Source organism: Stegostoma tigrinum, chromosome 24 (genome assembly GCF_030684315.1).
Source record: "Stegostoma tigrinum isolate sSteTig4 chromosome 24, sSteTig4.hap1, whole genome shotgun sequence".
NCBI classification, from domain to species: domain Eukaryota; kingdom Metazoa; phylum Chordata; class Chondrichthyes; order Orectolobiformes; family Stegostomatidae; genus Stegostoma; species Stegostoma tigrinum.
Window position 1 is genome coordinate 41,482,610 of NC_081377.1, and position 17,020 is coordinate 41,499,629.

The window sequence follows — 17,020 nt, forward strand, 5'->3', positions numbered from 1 at the left end:
GGATAATCGGATGTTGAGGGGTGATCTTACAGAGGTTTATAAAATCATGAGAGGCATGGATAGGATGAAAAGCAAAAGTCTTTTTCCCCAGGTTGGAGAGTCCAAAACTAGGGGGCATAGGTTAAAGGTGAGAGGAGAAAGGTATAAAAGGGACCTAAGGGGCAACTTTTTCACACAGAGCGTGGCGCATACATGGAATGAGTTGCCAGAGGAGGTGGTAGATGCTGCTACAATTACAATATTTAAAAGGCATCTGGAAAGTTATATGAATAGGAAGGGTTTAGCAGGATGTGTACGGGATTAGATTAATTTAGGATTTTTGGTCAGCATGAATGAGTTGGTCTGAATGGTCTGTTTCTGTGCTGTACATCTCTGTAACTCTATGACTCTATAACTAACACCAAAAGCAGAAGGAGAAAATAATTATGCAAAGCTCATCCCATGCAGGCTTGGTCCCTCCTTTTCTCATGTTGTTGAACTGATGTAACCTTATTACATTTTTTGACCTTCATGCTCCTGCTGTTTTAATAGCAATTCTTCAGTTTTAAATGCACACTGGTTCAGGTAATGGACAGAAGAAGGTGTTACAATCTTCTCCTAATAATTTTGCTGTTATTGCTAGTCATATTTTTCCATGTTTAGATGCTTTAGTTTTGATTAATCAGTCGGACACACAGGCTTTAATCTCCCTCTGAACTGCTTAAGTACAAATCTTCATATATCTTCAGCTGCAGTCTGCAAAACATGACAGACACGTTTCAGAGTTATTTAATTTCAAAATGTCTCATGTTCAGTATTTTCCTGAGGAAATGACATCTTGTTGCAGTGAAGTCCTTTCCATTTTGTTGTTCAGTCTTCTGCTGATATTGCAGTTGGCAGGGGATCAGGAATTCATTACAGTAGAGTTTTACTCTTGCAATTCCATTCTTGGGGAAAAAAATTGCATCAATATAATTGTTCATCAGTTATTAAAAACATCTCCAAGCACTTCATAGATAATGGGAACTGCAGATGCTGGAGAATCCAAGATAATAAAGTGTGGAGCTGGATGAACACAGCAGGCCAAGCAGCACCTTAGGAGCACAAAAGCTGACGTTTCGGGCCTAGACCCTTCATCAGAGAGGGAGATGGGGAGAGGGTTCTGAAATAAATAGGGAGAGAGGGGGAGGCGGACCGAAGGTGGAGAGAAAAGAAGATAGGTGGAGAGGAGAATATAGGTGGGGAGGTAGGGAGGGGATAGGTCAGTCCAGGGAAGACGGACATGTCAAGGAGGTGGGATGAGGTTAGTAGGTAGGAAATGGAGGTGCGGCTTGAGGTGAAAGGAGGGGATAGCTGACAGGAAGAACAGGTTAGGGAGGTGGGGTTGAGCTGGGCTGGTTTTGGGAAGCAGTGGCGGGGAGGGGACAAGCTGGGCTGGTTTTGTGATGCGGTGGGGGAAGGGGAGATTTTGAAGCTTGTGAAGTCCACATTGATACCATTGGGCTGCAGGGTTCCCAAGCGGAATGTGAGTTGCTGTTCCTGCAATGTTCGGGTGGCATCATTGTGGCACTGCAGGAGGCCGATGATGGACATGTTGTCTGAGGAATGGGAGGGGGAGTTAAAATGGTTCGCGACTGTGAGGTGCAGCTGTTTATTGCGAACCGAGCGGAGGTGTTGTGCAAAGCGGTCCCCAAGCCTCCGCTTGGTTTCTTCAAGGTAGAGGAAGCCACAACGGGTCCAGTGGATACAGTAGACTACATTGGCAGATGTGCAGGTGAACCTCTGCTTAATATGGAAAGTAATCCTGGGGCCTGGGATGGGGGTGAGGGAGGAGGAGTGGGGGCAAGTGTAGCACTTCCTGCGGTTGGAGGGGAAGGTGCCGGGTGTGGAGGGGTTGGAAGGGAGTGTGGAGTGGACAATGGAGTCACGGAGAGAGTGGTCTGTCCGGAAGGCAGACAAGGGTGGGGATGGAAAAATGTCTTGGGTGGTGGGGTCGGATTGTAGATGGCGGAAGTGTTGGAAGATGATGCGTTGGTGGGGTGGTATGTGAGAATGAGGGGGATTCTCTTTGGGCGGTTATTGCCGGTGCAGGGTGTGAGGGATGTGTTGCGGGAAATGTGGGAGACACGGTCGAGGGCGTTCTCGACCACTGTGGGGGGGATGTTGCGGTCCTTGAAGAACGTGGACATCTGGGATGTGCGGGACTGGAATGCCTCGTCCTGGGAGCAGATCCAGCAGAGGTGAAGGAATTGGGAATAGGGGATGGAATTTTTGCAGGAGGGTGAGTGGGAGGAGGTGTATTCTAGGTAGCTGTGGGAGTCGGTGGGCTTGAAGTGGACATCAGTTTCTAGCTGGTTGCCTGAGATGGAGACAGAGCGGTCCAGGAAGGTAAGGGATGTGTTGGAGATGTTCCAGGTGAACTTGAGGTCGGGGTGGAAGGTGTTGGTGAAATGGATGAACTGTTCAAGCTCCTCTTGGGAGCAAGAGGCGGCGCCGATAGAGTCATCAATGTAATGGAAGAGGTGGGGTTTGGGGCCAGTGTAGGTGTGGAAGAGGGACTGTTCCATGTAACCTTCAAAGAGGCAGGCATAGCTTGGGCCCATGCGGGTACCCATGGCCACCCCCTTTGACTGTAGGAATTGGGAGGAATCGAAAGAGAAGTTGTTGATGGTGAGGATGAGTTCGACTAGGCGGATGAGGGTGTTGGTGGAGGGGGACTGGTCAGGCCTGTGGGACAGGAAGAAGCAGAGGGCCTTGAGGCCATCTGCATGAGGAATGCAGGTGTATTGGGACTGGACGTCCATGGTGAAAATGAGGTGCTGCTGACCGGGGAATTGGAAGTTCTGGATGTACTGAGTTGGGAATTTATCATAAGAAAGTGCACTTTTGAAAAATAGGAGAAAACTTATGCACAGCTTGTATCAATGTGTAAACAACCTGGAGTCATTTATCTTGCTGTGAGAAGAACCTGTTTCCAACTGCATTTCATACATGTGTGCCCAGAACAAGAAATGGATTGTACCAGTCCTCTGTGCAAATCTGTATAAAATAACATATTAGCCTAGAATGGTTATGATGCCTCTGATAATAAATATTTAACTTACAGAGAACAACAACATAGAACATAATGTATTGTATGTAACCACAAGATCGTAGGTTGTAGGTTGTACTGAGCATAAAAAGAAACATATGGATCTTTGATAATCGAGATAATAGGAACTGCAAATGCTGGAGAATTTGAGATAACCAGGTGTAGAGTTGGATGAACACAGCAGGTCAGGCAACATCAGAGCAGGAAAGGTGATGTTTCGGGCCTAGACCCTTCTTCAGAAAAAAAATATAGATCGTTATCCAGTTATACTGGAGAAGTACCCACATGGTAATGACACTAAACACCACTTTGCGAAGAGAAACATTTGAATTTACATCATGTATTCACAATATCAAGATATCTCAATGCACTTTACAGCCAATTAACTATTTTTGAATATTAGTGACTGTTACACTGTTGAAAATGCAGCAGCCAATTTTTAAACAACAATGTGATAATGATGAGATAATGACTAAGCTTAAATATTGGCCAAGTTACTGGGGAGAGCTCCCCTTCTTGTTTTAAAATAATGCAGTAAGATGTTTTGCATTTTTTTAATATTCATTTGGAGGTTATGAGCTTTGCTGGCTGAGCTAGTGTTAATTGCCCATTTGTAGTTACCCTTGTGAAGGTGGTGGTGAGCTGCCTTCTTGAACTGCTCCAGTTCATTTGATGCAGGAGTACTCAGTGCTGTTACGGAGGGCGATACAGGACTTTGACACTGCAAAGGCGAAGGAACAGCCACGTATTTCCGAGTCAGGATGACGAGCGGCTTGGAGGGTAACTGACAGTGGTGTGCCCCATGCCTCTGCTGCCCTGATTCTTTGTGAATTTGTGAGCATTGGTGAATTTTTGCAATGTATCTTGTAGATAGCATACACCGCTGCCAGAGTGTCGAAAGTGGAGTGAGTGAATGTTTGTGGATGTGGTGCCATAAAATAGACCATTTTGCCCTGGATGTTGTCAAGCTTTTTGTTGTGGGAGCTGAGCTCATTCAGGCAAGCAGAGAGTATTCAATTTCACTCATGACTTGTACCCTGTGGACGGCTGGCAATCCTTCCTGGGAGGGATACAATGGAAATAGCAATAACTGCCGATGCTGGAGTCTCAGATAACACAGTGTGGAGCTGGAGGAACACAGCAAGTCAGACAGCATCAGTGGAGCAGGAAAGTTAACGTTTTGAGTTGGGACAGCCTTTGTTTGATGTTATGCCAAAAGACTGTGCAACACTTATCTGCCCTGATTTAGCAGCTAAAGCCTTGAGCCCCAATTCTTTGCTGAGGGATCAAAATCACAACGTTTTGACATGGAGTAGTAGATTGGTCATCTTCAAACATAATGTGGAGGTGGACAAGGTCGGAAATCATGGGCTTTTGAGACACTACTTGGATATGTTGAGATTATGTCAGCACTCTGAACCGTTCTGGTATAACAGGCTGTGCACAGGGTTCTCAGGCACTGCATGATAATGGTCCTACAGCCCAGTTTAATACAGTGTTCAGTCTCCAAATCACTAAGTCCTGAGTTTCATGTTCCTATACTTCTCATCCTTGAGCAACAGAATGTATTAAGCAAAATAAAAGAGAATAATTGGATTCATTACTTCATTAGCTTTAATGTTTCACCCATGTATGCAAGATCAATCCTTTTGTATTCTTTTACTATAATTTTAATGAGAGAACATATGACAACAGTTACTAATTGTTTTGGGAGTGGACTGATTATTCAGTTAAAGTAAATTTGAAATTGAAACATGATGTTCTTCAATGGAAACCATAGTGAATGTGAGCATCATTTGTTTTAATTTTCTTCTCTTTTAATCTCTGTTCCCCCAATGGTGTTAATTCTGTAATGGTGAAGGTATATAGTTGCCTTGTGGCTAGTTGTTTTATTGCACCTTATCATTCTTCCTGTAAGACCCCAGTCATCAACTGGCTGCTTGACAATAAAAGACCTTCCCTCTGCAGCTGTATTTGCCTGAAATCCACAGACCTGCCTGTTCCAATTGGGAGTTGCTAATTAATAATCAGGGGATGTAACATTTAACATTTCTGTTCTGGGGTCACTGACATGATTGAGGATAAGGTCAGAAGTCACACGACACCAGGCTATAGCCCAGCAGGTGTATTTGAAATCTCAAGCTTTCAGAGCGCTGCTCCTTCATCAGGTGAAGTGCACTTCACTTGACATAGGAGCAGCGCTCTGTGATTTCAAATAAAACTGCTGGGCTATAGCCTGGTGTCGTGTGACTTCTGACATTGTTCATCTCAGTACAATGCTGACACCTCCACATTATGGTCGAGAACGACCCAGCTACTACTCTGCCTGAAAGCAGCTAATTTGGCACAGATAAAGGATAGTGTTGTTTGTGTACCTTGCCTTTAACAAAATTCACCTTTAAAGACTCCATGTACAATGCGTATATGGTGTTGTGGCTCTGCCTGGCAGTTAGTCTGCATTGGATTTGCAATTTGCACACACAGAGGCGATGACTGCTTTATAGCCTGCAATGTGTTTTAGTGTGTTAAATAAAATATCCTGCAGAGTTAACCAATCCCTGCTTGATATTTGACTGTTACCACCATCATGGGAAATATAATGTGGGTAATAGTATGATTAGATCAGATCCCCTACAGTGTGGAAACAGGCCCTTCGGCCCAACAAATCCACACCGCCCCTTGATATATCCCATCCAGACCTAGCCACTCTATAACACTACGGGCAATTTAGCATGGCCAATCCACCTAGCCTGCACATCTTTGGACCATACAGAGCAAAGAACTGCAGATGCCAGAGGTCTGAAACAAACAAAAGCAGAAATTGCTGGAGAAACTCAGCAGGTCAGGCAGCATCGTTGAATAGAAAACAGAGTTAACATTTTGAGTCTTGTGACCTTTCTTTAGAATAGTTCCAAAGTTCTTTTCTCCATTGTTGCTACCAGAACTGTTGAGTTTCTCCAGCAATTTCTGCTTTTGTTTGCTTCTGATATAAACTGGGATCTTCTATCTGTGGCATTCAGTACAGCACCACATTGTGCAGATATTCAGTGAGCCTCTGAACCAGCACCTGAAGTTTTAATTTAGAATCTGAGTAGCAACACAGATGTAATGCTATCAAAGCAGCAAGGGTCATGGAAAAATGAATTAGACAAGATTCCTCTTCTTTGAACTAATTCAACAACTTTCTCATTGTATCAGATGTGTAGATAATTTAATGTTTCAGAAGGATTCACTCATGGTAAACCCATCTCATCCATTTAACAAAATCAGGTTTACTTTGGCATTCAGTCAGTGAGTTTCTGTGCCTGTAATTCCCACAAGTAATGGTCCTCTTCCCTGCCAATGATGTCACCAAGATCAGAAGACCCTCTCTAGGTTCTGTTTTGAATTCACGCCAATGGTGAACAAAACAGCTATTGTTCTAGCCTTCTACTGTTTAACTTTTCAACCCGATTTTTTTTGGTAAAGCAAGTATGTGTGTGTGTGTGTGTGTGTGTGTGTGTGTGTTTGTGTTTGTGTTTGTATGTGTGTGTGTGTGTGTGTGTGTGTGTCTAGTGTGTGTGTGTGTGTGTGTGTGTGTGTGTGTGTGTGTGATTTTAAAATTAAAATTCCACCAATTCTAAATCACTAGAGTGCAAAGTCACTTTCAGATTGAAAATGAGTGTCTTTGAATATTTGGGTCAGACTTACTTCCTAATTTGGAAACAATCTGAGCAAACAGGGTTTGAAGCTATTTATTTAGCTTCATGGGTTAACATTTCATTTCTTTGTTTTATAAATATGGCTGCCCACCGTTACTCTTATGAATAGTCACTAATGACAAAAACACATATTGTTCTGATGATACTAAATTAATAATTGGCAGGTATAAGGCAATTTGTAGCTTTTAACTCCAGGCCATACATAATGGGCTGATTAACTTGTTGGAACCTAATTCTGTTCCAATATTTCTCATTCACAGACAATGCTGGAAATGCACATATCTCAGGGGTAGCTTACCCTTTGCGTTCACACTAGTTTCAAATTCCACACAATCAAAACAAAGCCTCGGATGCCCCACAGGCTCGAGGTGGGTCTGTGCAACCTTGTGTCACGGATACATATTCCAAGCTGCCACAATCTGATCATCACATTCTGCTACCACTTTCTCACATAAATCATTACTTTATCACAAAAGAATTTGAATTGAAAAGATAATGCAGACAGTTAAACATGACTCCATTTGTCTTTGTTTAACCTCTTTGGATTATATAAGGGAAATACAAATTACATACACAATAGAATGCAAAATATAGAAGGTCAGAGAGCAATTGAAAAGCATCCCAACCTGAGACAACCAAGAAGGAACAAACTAATCCAAATATTTATATAACGATGATCTTTTGATTATTCTGTTAGTGAAGGAATAATAACTTTAAAAAATAAAGGCTGTTGAGTCATTTAGTAATTGTGAACTTAAACCCCATAATTCTGGAAGTATGCATATTCTTTGAGATTTAATTTAGTAATGTGCTAAGAAGTAAATTAGCTAAATTAAGCTACAAAAACAGGTCAGACTTTTGTATGTGAGTTTGGCGTTGGGCGGAGTCTGGTCTTTGTACTCCAAGGTAGCAATGAATTTAAAGAATGCTGCATGTATTCAAAAAATCTCCACAACAATGATGTGAATCTGTTTAGCACCTTTTAACCTGGGAAACCATTCTAAGGCCCCTAATAGGGGCATTAACAAACAAAATTTGACACCAAGGCACCATAAAGTGATGAACTAAGGCAGGTCAATAAAAACTTGATTAAAGAGGTAAACCATAAGATTGTAAGATCTGCAGTAGGTCATCCAACCCAACAAGCTTCCTCCACCATTCAATCAGGTAGTGGCTGAAATGATTGTTGTCTTGCATTCTCTGTCATTTCTGCACCCACCCAATTTCATTCCTTAGTTAATTAAAAATCCGTCTAACTCAGTTTTGAATATATTCAATGACCCAGTCTCCACTCATCTCTGGCATGAAAATTCAAAACATTAGTTTTCTCCTCATCTTCATCTTAAATGGCTGACCACCTGCTTTAAAAGTGCACCCCATGCCTGGTATAGGGAGAGAGTATAAACCAGGTGCTGAGCTGGATGGTCAACCATGATAATCTTGAGTGGTGAAGCAGGGTTAAAGGGCTGAATGGCTGACTCCAGTTCCAATTTTCAAAGTTTCTATTTTTTTCATCCCTCCCCAGCCATGTAACCTTTTCAGCTTTTTCCCCAGTGAAAAAGGGACATTCTCAACTCCCACTCTGAATGTTTCTGACAGCCCTCATTCTCCACTCCACAAAATTATTTTGACAAACCACTTACCCAGTGAGTAGGGTTCAGTGCCATTCCTGCCATTATCTCCTGGCCGACAGTCTTCAGTGTGATGTTACTCCTGGATATTGGATTTTGTTGAGGCTTTGACTGTTTTGAACAATTACATTTTTACAATGGGTTTAATTCAACCAATGACCGAGAAATACTTAACCAGCGTTCAGTCCAGCTTTTTCTTAAATGGTTCATGAAATATTACCTGTGCAGCCCTATCTGAAAAATTATTCATAGAATCCATACAGTGTGGAGGCAGTCCAACACAGCTCTCCAAAGACCATCCCACCCAGACTCATCCCTTAAATATCCCACCCTAGACAATTTGGCATTGCTAATCCACCCAACCTGCACATATCTGGAAGGTAGCCTGAGCACCCAGAGGAAACCCACACAGACAGTGAGAGAATGTGCAAACTCTACACAGGCAATTGCCCAAAGCTGGTATTTAGCTGTGGTCCTGACACTCTGAGGCAGCAGTGCTAAACATTGAACCACCATGCCATCCAAAGTTGAACATCAGTTGTATTGATTGTTACCTAGCATCTTTTGAGATTCCCTCTCCATTCTTTTTAATGGTTAAATCCATCAGGTTTACATCAGGTTTAAAATCCACCAGCCTGTTGTCATAACTCTGTCATCTGATGCTCAAGATCAATTTGTTTCTCTTCTCTGTGGCTAAAATTGTCTCTTTTTGTTTGTGACTAAGTTTGCCACAATCTTTGAAGTACCTTTCTTCTCTGCCCTCTCTGAACTGAATGTAAAAGATCCCAAGGCACTACTTATCACGGTAAATTTTCTGTGAATTAATACATCTTTTGAAAAAATACCTTGGCTGTGTTGGACAGTTATTAATGACACATAGCGCAACTCAATTCCTAGCCCACTCATGTTAGCTTTCTACTGAATTTCACAGAATAATAATGGTTAGAATCTGGTCTGACTTAAAAAGTGTGAAGTTTTTCTCTCAAAAATGCTTTTCATGACGAAAGAACAGCCTCAAGAGATAATAGGTCTGGGCCCGAAGCGTCAGCTTTCCTGCTCCTGGGATGTTGCTTGGCCTGCTGTGTTCACCCAGCTCTGCACCTCTCACAGCCAACTGAGTATGTTTGAAGTGTAAAGTAAGGCGGCACAGTCCCTGAAGACGATGGGGCTGCTCTCTCACTAGAGTGACAGACGACGGGTGATGGTTTAACCTGAGGGTCACGATGCCTCAGGTGAGGGGTGAGATTGTGAAGGACAGTCCTTCATGGTAACCTCAGCTGATGCAGGAATCAAACTCACACTGAGGGCATCACTCTGCATTGTAATCCAGCCAACCGAGCTAATTGACCACCTTTTAGCCGCCAAGAGACATGACCTATCCTCAATGGTCTCAACACACACAGACAAAGAAGGGCGCAAATTCAACTGGGACAACACATCCATAACAGCACGAGCCAAACAGAGACATGCCAAGGAATTCTTGGAGGCCTAGCATTTCAACTGGAACTCCACCAACAAACACATTGACTGGACCCGCTATACAAACCACAGAAAAAACAACACTGGAAGTGCTGCCAATTACCGCAGCAAACCGAGGTATATAAATAACAAGCGGGATAGAACACCGACGCTTCACCAAAGACGCACTGATGATGTTATCTAGCAGGGTGACCAAACATTTGCAACCGAACACCACGGGTCAGCGAGCAAGTCTACAACCTCGACTACCTGAGTAAATGCTCTTGTAGTGAAAGAAATGTGAAAACCAATTCTTGCACCTCATACTCCCACGACCAGCAGATTGGCAATGACCAGATGATGGCTTTTACGATATTAACTGAGCAATAAATGTTGGCCAGGGCACAAAGGAGAACACCCCTCTTCTTCTTGAAAGTGATACTGTGGAATCCTATTTTAGACCCTGGAGCTTCAGTTCAACGCCTAATCCGAAAGACAGCACCAGCCACACTGTAGCACTCCCTCAGCACTTATTTTCAATTAGTCTTTGGCTTCATGAGAGGTGCCAGAAGGATAGGAGGGCAGCCAATGTGGTGCTGTAATCCAAGAAGGGAGCAAGATACGAACTGAGAAAGTACAGGCCAGTCAGCCTGACCTCGATTGTGGAGAAATATTGGAAGCAATTCTGAGGGACAGGATTAATCTACACTTGGAGAAGTAGAGATTAATCAAGAATTGTTGGCATGGGCTGGTTAAGGCCAGGTCCTGTCTGATTTACTTGATTAAAAGTTTTTGAAGAAGTGACCAGGTGTGGAGATGAGAGCACTGCATCCAACATAGACTACTTCAGTAAGGCTTTTGTTAAGGCCTTATCTGGTAGACTGATAGCAAAGGTAGGATCCCATAGGACCCAAGGGAATTTGGCTAATTGAATCCAGAATTGACTGATTGGCAGGATGAAGAGGGTGATGGTCAAGAGTGCTTTTGTAACTGGAAGTGTGTGTCTGTTGGGGTCTCACAGGGGCCTGTGCTTGGGCTCTTGCTGTTTGCAGTACATATAAATGATTTAGGCTTTAACATCAGAGTATTGATCAGTGATTTTGCAGATGATATGAAAATTGATTGGGTGATAAGTAGTGAGTGGGATAGCCTTAGATTACAAGAGGATATAGATAGGCTGGACAGAGGTAAATGACTGCAATCTGGATAAATGTGAGGGATGCAGTTGGGCAGGACAAACAAGACAAGGGATATATAATGAATAGTAGGATCCTGTTGAGAGTGACCTTGGTGTGCATGTACACCGGTTTCCCAGGGTGGCAGGACAGGTGGATAAAACAGTTAAGATGGCAAGTGGGATATTATTAGCTGAGGCATAGAGTTAAACAGCAGGAAGGCAATGTTGGAACTGTATAACACATTGGTTAGGCCACAGTGAGAGTGTTGTTTGCAGTTCTGGAATCCACATTACAGGAGGATGTGATAGCACTGGAGAGGGTGCAGTGGGGATTTACCAAGATGTTGTCTGGGCTGAAGACTTTCAGTTACAAAAGGAGATTGGACAGACTGGGGTTGTTCTCCTTGGAGGAGGGGACAATGAGGGAAGTATAGGATTGAGACATATAAGATTACGAGGAGCATAGAGAGGATGGACAGAAGGAACTTTTCCTTTTGGTAGAGGGATCAATAGCCGGGGGGCAGTGAATTACAGTAAGGGGCAGGGAGTTTAGAGGCGATGTGAGGAAACACCTTTTCACCCAGAAGATGGTGACACTCTGGAACTCTCTGCCTGTAAGGATGGTAGAGGCCTTATCACATAGAAGAAATATTTAGATGTACACTTTGTGGCGCCAAAGCATACAAGGCAGTTGTTAAGTACTCAAATATGGGATGAGAATGAGTAGGTGCTTGTTTTTAACCGGCACAGGCTCAATGGGCCAAACAACCTTTTTCTGTGCTGTAAGCCTCTTTGACTCTGTGTGACACGACACAGCTGTGTTAATCCAGATATTCATGCTCAAATCTTGAAGTGGAACCTTATGACTCAGAGACTCAGCTGAACTGATGTCTAGCTGATAATATTCCTTCCTTTGGTGAACAGCGTAGCCAGGGCTTAAGCCCCCAGATCACTGTACATTTTGACAGATTCTTAAAGGAACATAAAGTCGTAGAGCATGGAAACAGACCTTTCGACCCAACCAGTCCATGCCTACCATGTTCCCAAACTAAACAATTCCATCTGCCTGCACTTAGCCCATATCCCTCCAAATCTGTCATTGTCCTCTACTTAACAAATGTCTTTCAGATGTTGTAACTGTACCTGCATCCACCGCTTTCCCTGAAAGTTCATTCCACACACTAATCATACTCTGATTATTATGCCCCGCAGTATTCCAAAATCAATACAGTGTGGAGCTGGAGGAACACAGCAGATCAGGCAGCATCTGAGGAGCAGGAAAGTAGATGCTTTGGGTTTACACCCTTCATCAGGACCTGATGTCCTGATGAAGGGTCCTGACCCGAAGCATTGACTTTCCTGCTCCTCGGATGCTGCCTGACCTGCTGTGTTCCTCCAGATCCACACTGCATTGACTCTGACTCCAGCATCTGCAGTTCTTGCTATCTTTGAGTATTCCAGAATGTTGGTTTTAAGCCAAACATGGAATGCTGGAGAAAATCAGCTAGCCTGGCAGTGCCTGTGGAGAGAGAAAAACAGAGTTAAAGTATGATTCTACTTCAAAGCCATCCCAGATGTGAAAAGCATGTGTTGTGAGGAGCGATTGAACAGTTTGTTATACTTGCTAGAGTTTAGAAGAATGAGAGAGGAGCTAATTGACCTATGTAAGTAGATGTAAGACCTTGTGGGGCAATCTAGAACAAGAGGGCATAGTTTTAGGATAAAAAATGGCAGATTTAAAACAGAGATCAGGAGAAATTACTTCTCTCAATGTGTCATGAATCTGAATTCTCCCAGAGTGTGGTGGAAGCCAGAACACTATATAAATTTAAGGAGGAGCTAGATTTTTAATTAGGAATGGGTTAAAGGTTTATGAAATAAACACCAAAAGAGCTGCAGATGCTGTAAATCAGGAGCAACAACAAAGTTGCTGGAAAAGCTCAGTAGGTCTGGCAGCATCTGTGGAGGAGAAAACAGAGTTAATGTTTCAGGTCTGGTGACCCTTCCTCAGAACACAAGAATGCAAGAGTTGTTGTTGTTGTAAAGGATTATGGAGAACAGGTAGGAAAGTGGAGTTGAGGTCAAGGTGTGATCAACCATGATTGCATTAAATGGCAGAGAAGGCAAAAGAGGCTGCATTGCCTCCTTCTGCTTGCCTGTTCCTATGTTCTCTCCACAGATGATGCATATCTGCTGAGTTTCTACAGGATTCCTTGTGCTTGTTTTAGATTCCCTGCATCTGCAATATTTTGCTTTTATTTTAGTTTTATATAGCGTTTGTACCAATGTTGGGAAAGGAAATTGAAAGACTGAACTACACAGCCAAATATAGTTGAAAGTAATTTAATAAATAAAACGTGAAAGAAGCTTTGATCGTCGTGAATTCACACAACGATGTCCTTCTAACCAAGGGCTGTGTTTTTACACTCATAATGTACATTGGAAAACCATGAATGCTGCCCACAGTTTTTGATATGTGTTCAAAGTCTTTCTTTAAACAATAATAGAAATGCAAGGTTTTATGAGGATGTTTCAATGTATCACCTTGTTATAATCAAGAACACAACACTGCACATGGATTCAATAGTCACTTCCGAATCGAATTCTATACATTATTGCTAGAAAAAAAAGTTGAGGGCTGTGCGGAAAGAGTGGAAAGTAATGGCCATTTGTGTAGTCCATCAAAGAATTGGTACAGATATGATGGGCTGAATAGCCTCCCTCTGTGCTAACTTAGACCAGGTTTTATTTTAACCATAGAGTCATATAACATGGAAACAGACCGTTCAGCCCGACTTGGCCATGCCAACTAGGTTTTCTGAACTAAACTAATCCCATTTGCATGCATTTTGCCCAAATTCATCTCAATCTTTCCTAGCCATATGCCTGTCCAAATACCTTTTAGGTGTTGTAACTGTACCTGCCTCTACCACTTCCTATGGCAGCTCGTTCCATATTCGAAACACCCTCTGTGTAAAAATGTTACCCCTCAGATACCTTTTAAATCTTTCTTGTCTCACCTTAAACATATACCCTCTGGTTTTGAACTCCCCTGCCCCAGGGAAAAGACCTAAGCCGTTCTACTGATCTATGCCCTCATGACTCTACAAACCGTCATTAGATTACACGGCAATCCTGCACACTCCAGCTAGAAAATTCCAGCCTGTCCAGCCTCTTCCCACAAATAAAACCCTCCATTCCTGGCAAATCCCTTCCGCATCCCCTCCAGTTTATAGCATGTCGATGATTTCATTTTTTTTCTTTTTCTGAAAGTTTAGTGCTTTTTGTTTGTTTTGCTACTCAGATGTTGATTACTTTCTAGTGCCCTATTCAAATATTCTTTGTAATAATGAGTACTGGTTAAATCGTTACCTGTCCTCACCATTCCCCACTCAATGTCAAGGTCACAAGTCACATGGCACCATGTTATGGTCCAACTGGTTTTTCAGAATCACAAGCTATCGGAGCGCTGATCCAGAGGAGAAGCACTCCAAAAGCTTGTGATTTCAAATCAACCTGTTGGACTATAAACCTGGTGTCGAGTGGTTTCTGACCTTGTCCACCCCAGCCCAACACTGGCACCTCCACATCACCATTCAATGTGCACACATCAATTGTGGGCATCAGCTAATTAGGTAGGACAGAATCGAAAGGCCATCTTGTCTAAACAGTTCAGCTACCAGCTGGTGAAACTTGTTTAGGAGGGGGGAAAAGGGTGTGCTCCACTTTGATAAAGACACTAGTAAGAAAACAAATGGGGCTGTGATATAAATAGCATGAACATAGCTTGATCCAAAATCTGGAAATGTTCGGCTGAAGTATTTAGTAGGATTTTGCTTTCTTACTTTTGACAAAAGCTGTCCATGTGGCCTCCCTAAATCTGTAACAATGTTATTGGCAGGATTTGAGGCATCACTGCTTTACATATTTGGCAAATTGGTCTTTGTTTGTTGCTAAACACATGACTGATGATGTGATTTGTGTGAAAACAGCTGATGAAATTGTAAAATTGTCACCCTGTTGATTATATGGGATAACATCATGATGGAAATCCCAACCTTTGGATTTTTTTTCAATTAAAACCAATAGCTATCTTTCAATGAAGTTGAATACTTTTCTAGTCTATTAGAGAAAGATGTGGGTTTGTTGCCTTGTCAGGATTCCTGGTTTAGCTGCATGTTATTACCATCTCTAATCAACAGGCTCAAACTGGTTTGATTTGAGTGCTGAGGATTTATGGGTGTGTAATTGGTGTCACTGATGTTATTGCTACTTGCATGAAATGGTCAATAACGTTCACACCCATGATGAGACAGATTTGTCAGACACAAAATATTAAGATGCATAGTTATATGATGCGTTGTGCTGTGATCATCTCAAGTTCTAGCGATTTTTACACTCCCACGTTAAAGGTGTGATTGTTGACAGGGATTTTCTTTTCTGTGTGCAAGGACATGTTCAGATTTGATTCTTGATTTGTCCTGAGACAACAGCTGGGGTATTCATTAGCGTACTTGGTGTCTTGGAATCAGGAAGCATTGAAAAATAGAGTATTCTGGCACAAGCATGATGCATTGAATGGCCTCTTTCTATGCAGCAGGATTTCTTTATTCTAAGAATCATTGTCTGTCCACACCAAGATATGATACTTCAGAGACATAGCAGAGCAACTTTATATTCTAGCATAAGTGAAGGCACCTGCAATAAATAGTCTTATTGTCTCTGAGATAAAGAAGAAACATTGAGGCGTCTTGTGAATTCATCCATTTCTTTTCCATATCAGTGGAATTTCTCACCGTCGGAGCAGAATTAACAGGAGTTGAAATATCAGGCATCCTTAGGTTAATGCCCATTAACTGCAGTTAATTCATCTGTTCGCACCGGATATTACCCTCCCACAATTTGCTGATCAGTGCATCATCAACAATGGACGCAGGATCTGGGCTCCTGATCAAAATTCAGCCAATTCCAAAATACTAACTCATAGCCTTGAGCAGGAAATTGCCATTTGGTCTAATGTTAATCCTTAATGATGAATCAGTCTGCAGAATAAATGAAAAAATAATCAGAAATCAGATAAAACGTAAAATATTGTGACCACTAGATTATTTCAAATAGAGTACTGTGTCCAATTCAGCACCTGGCACTTTATAAATAGATTTAGAAATTCATAGAAGAGAAGATTTACAAGAATGATTTCAGGGATGAGTAATTTCTGGTCCATACCTCTTGTGGAAAAGCAGGGCTGTACCTGTACAGTCATAGAATTATTGAACTGTGCAGCATGGAAGCAAGCCTTTCAGCCCAACTCGTCCATGCTGACCAGAACTCCTAAACCAAACAAGTCCCATTTGCCAGCATTTGGCCCATAACCCTCTAAACTCTTCCTATTCATTGTACCCATCCAGATGCCTTTCCGATATTGTAATTGTATCTATCTCCACCACTTCCTCTGGCACCTGATTCCATATGTGCACAACCATCTGCATGAAAAAAAATTACCCCTTAGGTCCCTTTTTAGTCTTTTCCCTCTCACCTTAAACCAATGCCCTCTAGTTTTAGGTTCCTCCACCCTGGGGAAAAGATCTTGTCTATTCACCCTACCCATACCCCTCATGAGTTTAAGGTCACCCCTCAACATCTGTTGGTCCAAAGAAAATAGCCCCAGCCTATTCAGCTTTTCTCCTGTAGTTCAAATCTTCCAACCCTGGCAATATCCTTTTAAAACTTTTCTGAACCCTTTCAAGTTTCACAAAATCCTTCCTAAAGCGAGGAGACCAGAATTGCACACACTATTCCAAAAATGGCCTAACCAATGTCCTGTACAACTCCTATACTCGATGCATTGACCAATAAAGATAAGCATACCAGATAACAAAGTGTGGAGCTGGATGAACACAGCAGGCCAAGCAGCATCTCAGGAGCACAAAAGCTGACGCTTCCGGCGTAGACCCTTCATCAGAGAGGTAAGCATACTAAATGC